Here is a 7043-nt window from a genome sequence, read left to right on the forward strand (position 1 = left end):
CTGCCCCCAACTGTTAGAATTAATAAATGAATCCAGCAAAGTTGCAGGACACAAAGTAAACATATAAAAATCAGTTGTGTTTCTAGACGATAATAATCAACAATCTGAAAAGGAAATTAAGAAAATACTTCCATTTATAGCAACATCAAAAAGGATAAAATACTTAGGAATAAACTTAACCAAGAAGGTAAAGGCTTGTACACTGAAAACTATAAAATGTTACTGGAAGAAATTAAAGAAGATACAAATAAATGGAAAGATATCCTGTGTTCATGGATCATAAGATTTAATATTGTTAAGATGTCAATACCTGCAATATGTGATGCCATGGATGGACATTATGTTAAGTGAAATAGGCTAATCACAGAATGACAAATACCGCATGATTCCACTTACATGAGGAATCTAAAATAGTTAAATTCATGAATGAAAGAGTGGAATGATGCTTGACTGGGGGAGAGGGAAATGAGGAGTTCAGTGGGTATAAAGTTTCAGTTAAGCAAGATGCATAAGATCTGCTGTAAAACAATGTACCTACAGTCAATAATATATTGTAAACTTAAAAATTTGTTAAGAGGGTAGATCTCATGTTAAGTGTTCTTTCCACAATAATAAAAGGATGTTAACTGTCAAAAGCAATTCATAGATTCAATGCAATCTTTTTCAAAATTCTAATGATATTTTTTGCAGAAATAGAAAAATCCAACATAAAATTTGTATGAAATTGCAAGGGATCCTGAATAGTCAAAAAAAAAAAAAAAATCTTGAAAAAGCAGAACAAAGTAGTAGGACTCACTTCCTTACTACATAGCTTATAGTCATCAAAAGAATACGGTATTGCCTTATGCCAGTCAGAATGGCCATCATTAAAAAAGTCTACAAATAACAAATGCTGGAGAGGGTGCGGAGAAAAGGGAACCCTCCTACACAGTTAATAGGAATGGAAGTTGATGCAACCACTGTGGAAAATGGTATGGAGTTTCCTCAGAAAACTAAAAACAGAATTACCATATGATGCAGCAATCCCATTCCTGGACATATATCCAGAGAAAACTATAATTCAAATGAACCCCTATGTTCACAGTGGCACTATTCACAATAGCCAAGACATGCAAGCAACCTAAATATCCATCGACAACATAATGTCCATGGATAAAGAAGATGTGGTGGGACTTCCCTGGTGGTGCAGTGGTTAAGAATCTACCTGCCAATGCAGGGGACACGGGTTCGATCCCTGGTCCAGGAAGATCTCACATGCCGCAGAGCAACTAAGCCTGTGCGCCACAACTACTGAAGCCTGCGTGCCTAGAGAGCCCAAGCTTTGCAGCAAGAGAAGCCACCGCAATGAGAAGCCCGCACATCACAACAAAGAGTAGCCCTTGCTCACTGCAACTAGAGCAAGTCTGTGCACAGCAATGAAGACCTGATGTAGGCAAGGAAGGAAAGGAAGGAAGGAAAGGAAGGAAGGAAGGAAGGAAGAGAGAAAGATGTGGTTCATATATACAATGGAATACTACCCAGCCATAAAAAGAACGAAATAATGCCATTTGAAGCAACATGGATGCAACTAGAGATTATCATACTAAGTGAAGTAAGCCAGAAAGACAAATACCATAAAATATCACTTATATGTGGAATCTAAAATATGACACAAACAAACCTATCTATGAAACAGAAACAGAATCAGGGGCATAGAGCATAGACTGGTGGTTGCCAAGGGGGAGAGGGGTGGAAGAGAGATGGACTGGGAGTTTGGGATTAGCAGATGCAAACTGTTATACACAGAATAAATAACAAGATCCTACTATACAGCAATATCCTGTGATAAACTATAATGGAAAAGAATATGAAAAAGAATGTATATATATGTATAACTGAGTCACTTTGCTGTACAGCAGTAATTAACACAACATTGTAATTCAACTATACTTCAATAAAAAATAAATTTTAAAAAGAGTGTGGTACTGGCATAAAGACAGATACACAGACCAATGAAAGAGAATAGAAAGCTTAGAAATAAACCTGGCATATCTGGTCAAATGATACTTGACAAGAATGCCAACACTATTCAAAGGGGAAAGGACAGTCTTCAACAAATGGTGTTAGGAAAACTGGATATCCACGTGCAAAAGAATTAGACTGGGCACTTATCCTACACATTACACAAAAATTAACTCAAAATGGATCAAGTCCTAACCATAAGAGATAAACCTATTTTAAAAAAACTAAGAAGAAAACATAGGGGAAAAGCTTCATGACACTGAATTTGGCAATGATTTCTTGGTTGTGACACCAAAAGTACAGGCAACAAAAGAAAAAAAATAGGTAAACTGGACCTCATCAAAATTTAAAAACTTTTGTGCATCAAAGGATACTATCAACAGAGTGAATAGGCAACCCATGGAATGGGAGAATATATTTGCAAATCATAGTATCTGATAAGGGACTTCTATTCTGAATATATAAAGAACACTTATAATTCAACAACGGAAAGACATATAACCCAACTGAAAAATGGGCAAAGGATTCCAACAGACTTTTCTCCAAAGAAGATATAAAAACAGCCAATAAGCACATGAAAAGATACTAAACATCACTAGCCATTAAAGAAATGCAAATCAAAGCTACGAGATACCACTTCACACCCATTAGCATGACTATTGTTTAAAAAATGAAACAGAAGGTAAGTGTTGGCAAGTTTGTAGGAAAACTGGAATACTTTACATTGCTGGTTGGAATGTAAAATGATACAGCCACTATGGAAAACAGTATGGCAGTTCCTCAAAAAATTAAACACAGAATTACCATATGATTCAGCAATTCCATTTCTGGGTATATATGCAAAGGAATTGAAAACAGGGACCCATATTTGTATATCAATGTTCATAGCATTTTTATTCACAATGGCTAAAAGGTAGAAGCAACCCAAGTGTCCATCATTGATGAACGTGGATAAAAATGTGATATATATGTATATATATATATATATAAAATGAATATTAGTCAGCCTTAAAAAGGAAGGAAATTAAGGTGCAAGCTACTACATGGATGAACCCTGAAGACATTATGTTAAATGAAATAAATATTGTATGATCTGACTTATATGAAGTACCTAGAGTAGTCAAATTCATGGAGAAAGAAAGTAGAATGGTGGTTGCCAGGGGCTGGGGGAAGAGGAAATGAGGAATTATTGTTTAATGAGTATGCAGTTTCAGTTTGAGACGATGAACAAGTTCTGGAGATGTCTGGTAGTGATGCTGGACATCAATGTGAATGAACTTAATGACACTGGACTGTATATTTAAGAATGGTTAAAATGGTCAATTTTATGTTATATATATTTTACCACAACTTAAAAAAAAAAAAAGAGTAAATGTGGTACAACAGAGGTTCTATGGTGAGTTATAACTTTTTGTTAGAATGTACCCCACACCCCACCCTCACCCCCTGAAGTCAATCTCAGCAATGTTTACATCTGGTCACTCAAAATAATATGCACACTCTGTATGACAGACTCATTTGACAGGAACTACAATATCATATGTCAATGTCTGAGCGGGTGTTTTCTGGGTAACTTCAACACTGATCAATTGGACCATCTCTACAGAGCCTGCCCTTACCCTAACATGCAGTCAGTGAGCCATCTCAGTCAAGTGACTTTTAACAGGGTGCTCAGTCATTGTGTATGAGTAACAGAAGAAAAGGATGAGTTATTGTCCTAAAATTGCAGAGAGAAAAATAGAATACATAAGCCTTTCCATGAACTCGGGTTGCCAGATTTAGCAAAGAAAAATACCGGACACCCTGTTGTTTATCTGAAATTCAAATTTAACTTGGCATCCTGTATTTTATCTGCCAGCACTCCGAAGTACTGGAAGTGAAGAGAAAATAAATCAAATAATCCAGAGTGTTTTGGGGCTACTGAGGTCTTAACAGGGACCTTAGGGAAAAGTAGACAAGCCCATTAAAAACATATTGGTTACATATATACATTACCAAATGTAAAATAGATGGCTAGTGGGAAGCTGCTGCATAACACAGGGAGATCAACTCGATGATTGGTGATGACCTAGAGGGGTGGGATCGGGAGGGTGGGAGGGAGGCTGAAGAGGGAGGGGATATGGGGATATATGTATAAATTCAGCTGATTCACTTTGTTATACAGTGGAAACTGGCACAACAGTGTAAAGCAATTATACTCCAATAAAGATCTGAAAAAAAAAAAGTAATATCTGCTGAAATACAACCACAAAGGAATTAGCAAACAGGACACTAAGAGAGCATTCATGGCAGTGAAGGGTCTGGAAAATAGACTGGTTTCTAAAAATCTCAACCAAAAAAAAAAAAAGGACTGGTCTCCAGATACCATGCCCATGCTTAATTCAGCTCAGGAGCCCTTTCCTGCTTTCAGTATCTGTGATTCAAGACTTACTTTGTAAAGCTACAAAGATAAGTCAGAGAATGGGAGAAAGAAAAAGTAAAGAAGGATAAATCAGAGCTATAAATGAATGAGTACATACCCAGCTTCCAGTTAGGCAGGCCTGGCCTCAAAAAGGAACCTTAAACACTTAACATAAAAGTCAGGAAAGCAGAGGAAATCAGATTTTGACCTGGCTCAAAGCAGAAAGGAAACAATGATGGTGAGTGCCCTACAGCAGGAGGGACACGGGTAGCAGAACACCGGAGACAGTGGTGGATCTCCCTCCTCCCCTAAAGCACACCACTGCTTAATTTCCATGGAGCCTCCTAAGAAACTCCAGTCACTGTTTTTATCTACTAATACTCTGAGCCCAAGTGACAATAATGCCACTAGCAGTCAGGCAACGACTTCTTAGTCTATAAACTCCCACAGCTTTCCAGCCATTGTTTCATCACTGAGAAATATCATCTATTTCCCCACAGAACCTGGGCCAAAACTGAGGTCACCAATCCCTGTCTCAGCTTTAGGAAACTGAATCTGTTCAGATCATCCTCTTAGAAATCAACAAAAACAGATTTCTCTGTTCTTTGACAATCCCATCTTTAAAATGCCTGTGTTCCTGTTTATTACTGACACTGTTCACATAGTGGTAATCCCTGCCTGATTCTGGTCTATTGAGATATAAATGGCCCATATGGCCTGATCATCCTACAGTAGTATTTAGGAATCTTTGATATTTCTCACACTAGGCCACCCTGGGATGTCTACCCCTCCAGTGGAGGAAAGGGGAGGGGAGGTATCCAGGAGCTAAAAGGGTAAAATAACTGAGATCATTCCTCCAACCTGTCCTGAAGCACCAGCTGACTAGCTACACTGAGTCAGGTTTAAAGGATGTGGCTAGCCTCCACAATTCTTCCCTAGAGGAAACAGTTAGTCTCTAGGAGAAGGGTTGGGGGGGGGGGCGGGGTCACCTGGGTAAAGCCCTTTCAAGATTATCTGGGCAGCCTCTAAAGCACTCACCAATAAAAATTTCTGCAGCCTTGGCCCTGACATTTTTTTTTTTTTGGAAACAGAACATAATCAGCTGATAAATAGAAGCTTCTATGTAAATGACATTAGATGCATGAATCAAGAGACTGAATATATATTCAGTTCTATGCCCCCAACATGAGCACCACAAGTAATCCCCCAGATGCCCTTCCTTTTTTCCCATTTCACGTAACTAGTGACAGTTTCCCCACTTAAGCACTCTGCTTCATAGCCTCTGCATTGGTCTCATTCATTCACCCACCCACCAAACATATACTGAGTGCTACCGTGTGCCAGGCACTGTGCTGGGCGCTGGAGATACAAATGAATAGTGTATGGTCCCTGCCTCCAGGGCAGTCCCCTGGACCAGCCTGGGCCAGCCTGGCAATCCCAAACCAGCCCTGGGCAACAGGATCACGGTGCCCTTGGCAGCAGGTAAGAGCGGTGGCAGGGGACTGGCAAACTGCCAGGCCAGAGGTTTTCCCAAGGTAAAACTGGTTGTGAGAGAGCGATCCCAGCCCAGCTCAGGGAAGCAGCGGCCAGAGCGGCGGAAGGCGCAAAGGACCGGGTTGTGCGGAGGACCCCCCGCGGTCGCCGGGCTGGGTGCTGAGCGGCCGCGCTACTCCACGGCCGTCACAGGAGATGTGGGTAAAACGGCGACCACTAGGCGCGAGTCAGCTGAGGGGGTGTCTCCGAAGGGACAGCTTGAGGAGACGGTTGGGGTGGGTCTGGGGTGACGCCCAAAAGGATGGTTGGTCCTGGGTGTGTGAGGTTCAGTGGATGGAGGAGCTGAAGGGTCAGGACAGGACTGAAGTCGAGGCGGGTCCAGAGGGTCGAGGAAGACCGGAGGGTGGGGTTGAGGGGACGAGAGGGAGGGGCTGAAGGGAAGGGAGGGGGGCGCTAGGCTGGATAGGTGGGCAAACCGAGGGCTCTTCTCCTAAGGGATCATTTGGAACGCGGGGGCCGTGGGTCTCCGGGATTCGCCCGATCCCGAAGAGGCGTCCTACCTGGTTTCTCGCCTCGGCGAGGTCCTACGGCGTAGGCGGCGGCGTCGTCTCGCGCCCCGCAGGGGTCGCGTCGCCGCCGGGACCAGCAGGCGTCCCCCTTGTCTCAGACAGCTTGGTAACGCCCGGTGCCCCCTGCAGCTACGGAGTCGATGGTCCGGTCTGAATTGCCCTCATGCCGCCCCTCGGGACGGCCAGTGGTCGGGTCCGCTGCGCCTGCGGGCGCTCGCCCACCTCGCGGCTCCTGCGGCTCTGCGCGCAGCAAGTCACGCGCAGGGCTTTCCCGCGAGGGGAGCAAGCGGCGAGGCTTCGGCCGTGGCCCCGCCTCCTGCGGCCGGCGCCCCGCCCCTTCGGGGTGGTGCCGGGCTAAGCGGGCTGGGGTGTATTGGAACCCTCGCGGGCAGCCTAATTGGCTTGTGGGAGGCAGGTGCATTTGCGCACCCACCTGCGGCTATTGCAGCGATTCTCTGCCTGACACCGCAGTAGATCCTCTTGGGAAAAACAGAAAAACAAAACTAAAGCCTGACCTTAGCAGAGACCAATTGAACTAGAAGCACGGGTAGGGTGCAGTAGGGGTGGGGTGGTGCCCA

The 7043-nt window shown here is 43.3% G+C and overlaps 1 protein-coding gene across 3 annotated transcripts in view; it reads right to left on the bottom strand.

The window, feature by feature from the left end:
* RUSC2 (RUN and SH3 domain containing 2) overlaps positions 1-6760 on the bottom strand; it is a 50181-nt gene extending 43421 nt beyond the window's left edge. For 2 of the 3 annotated variants that reach the window (XM_057723635.1, XM_057723637.1), the window contains exon 1: positions 6457-6760. The gene's annotated coding sequence lies outside the window, so the exon portion shown is untranslated. The remainder of the gene's footprint in view (positions 1-6456) is intronic. The other variant, XM_057723638.1, reaches the window with a different exon arrangement.
* Between the last annotated feature and the right edge of the window lie 283 nt (positions 6761-7043).

Source organism: Hippopotamus amphibius, chromosome 2, assembly GCF_030028045.1.
Source record: "Hippopotamus amphibius kiboko isolate mHipAmp2 chromosome 2, mHipAmp2.hap2, whole genome shotgun sequence".
Classification (NCBI taxonomy): domain Eukaryota; kingdom Metazoa; phylum Chordata; class Mammalia; order Artiodactyla; family Hippopotamidae; genus Hippopotamus; species Hippopotamus amphibius.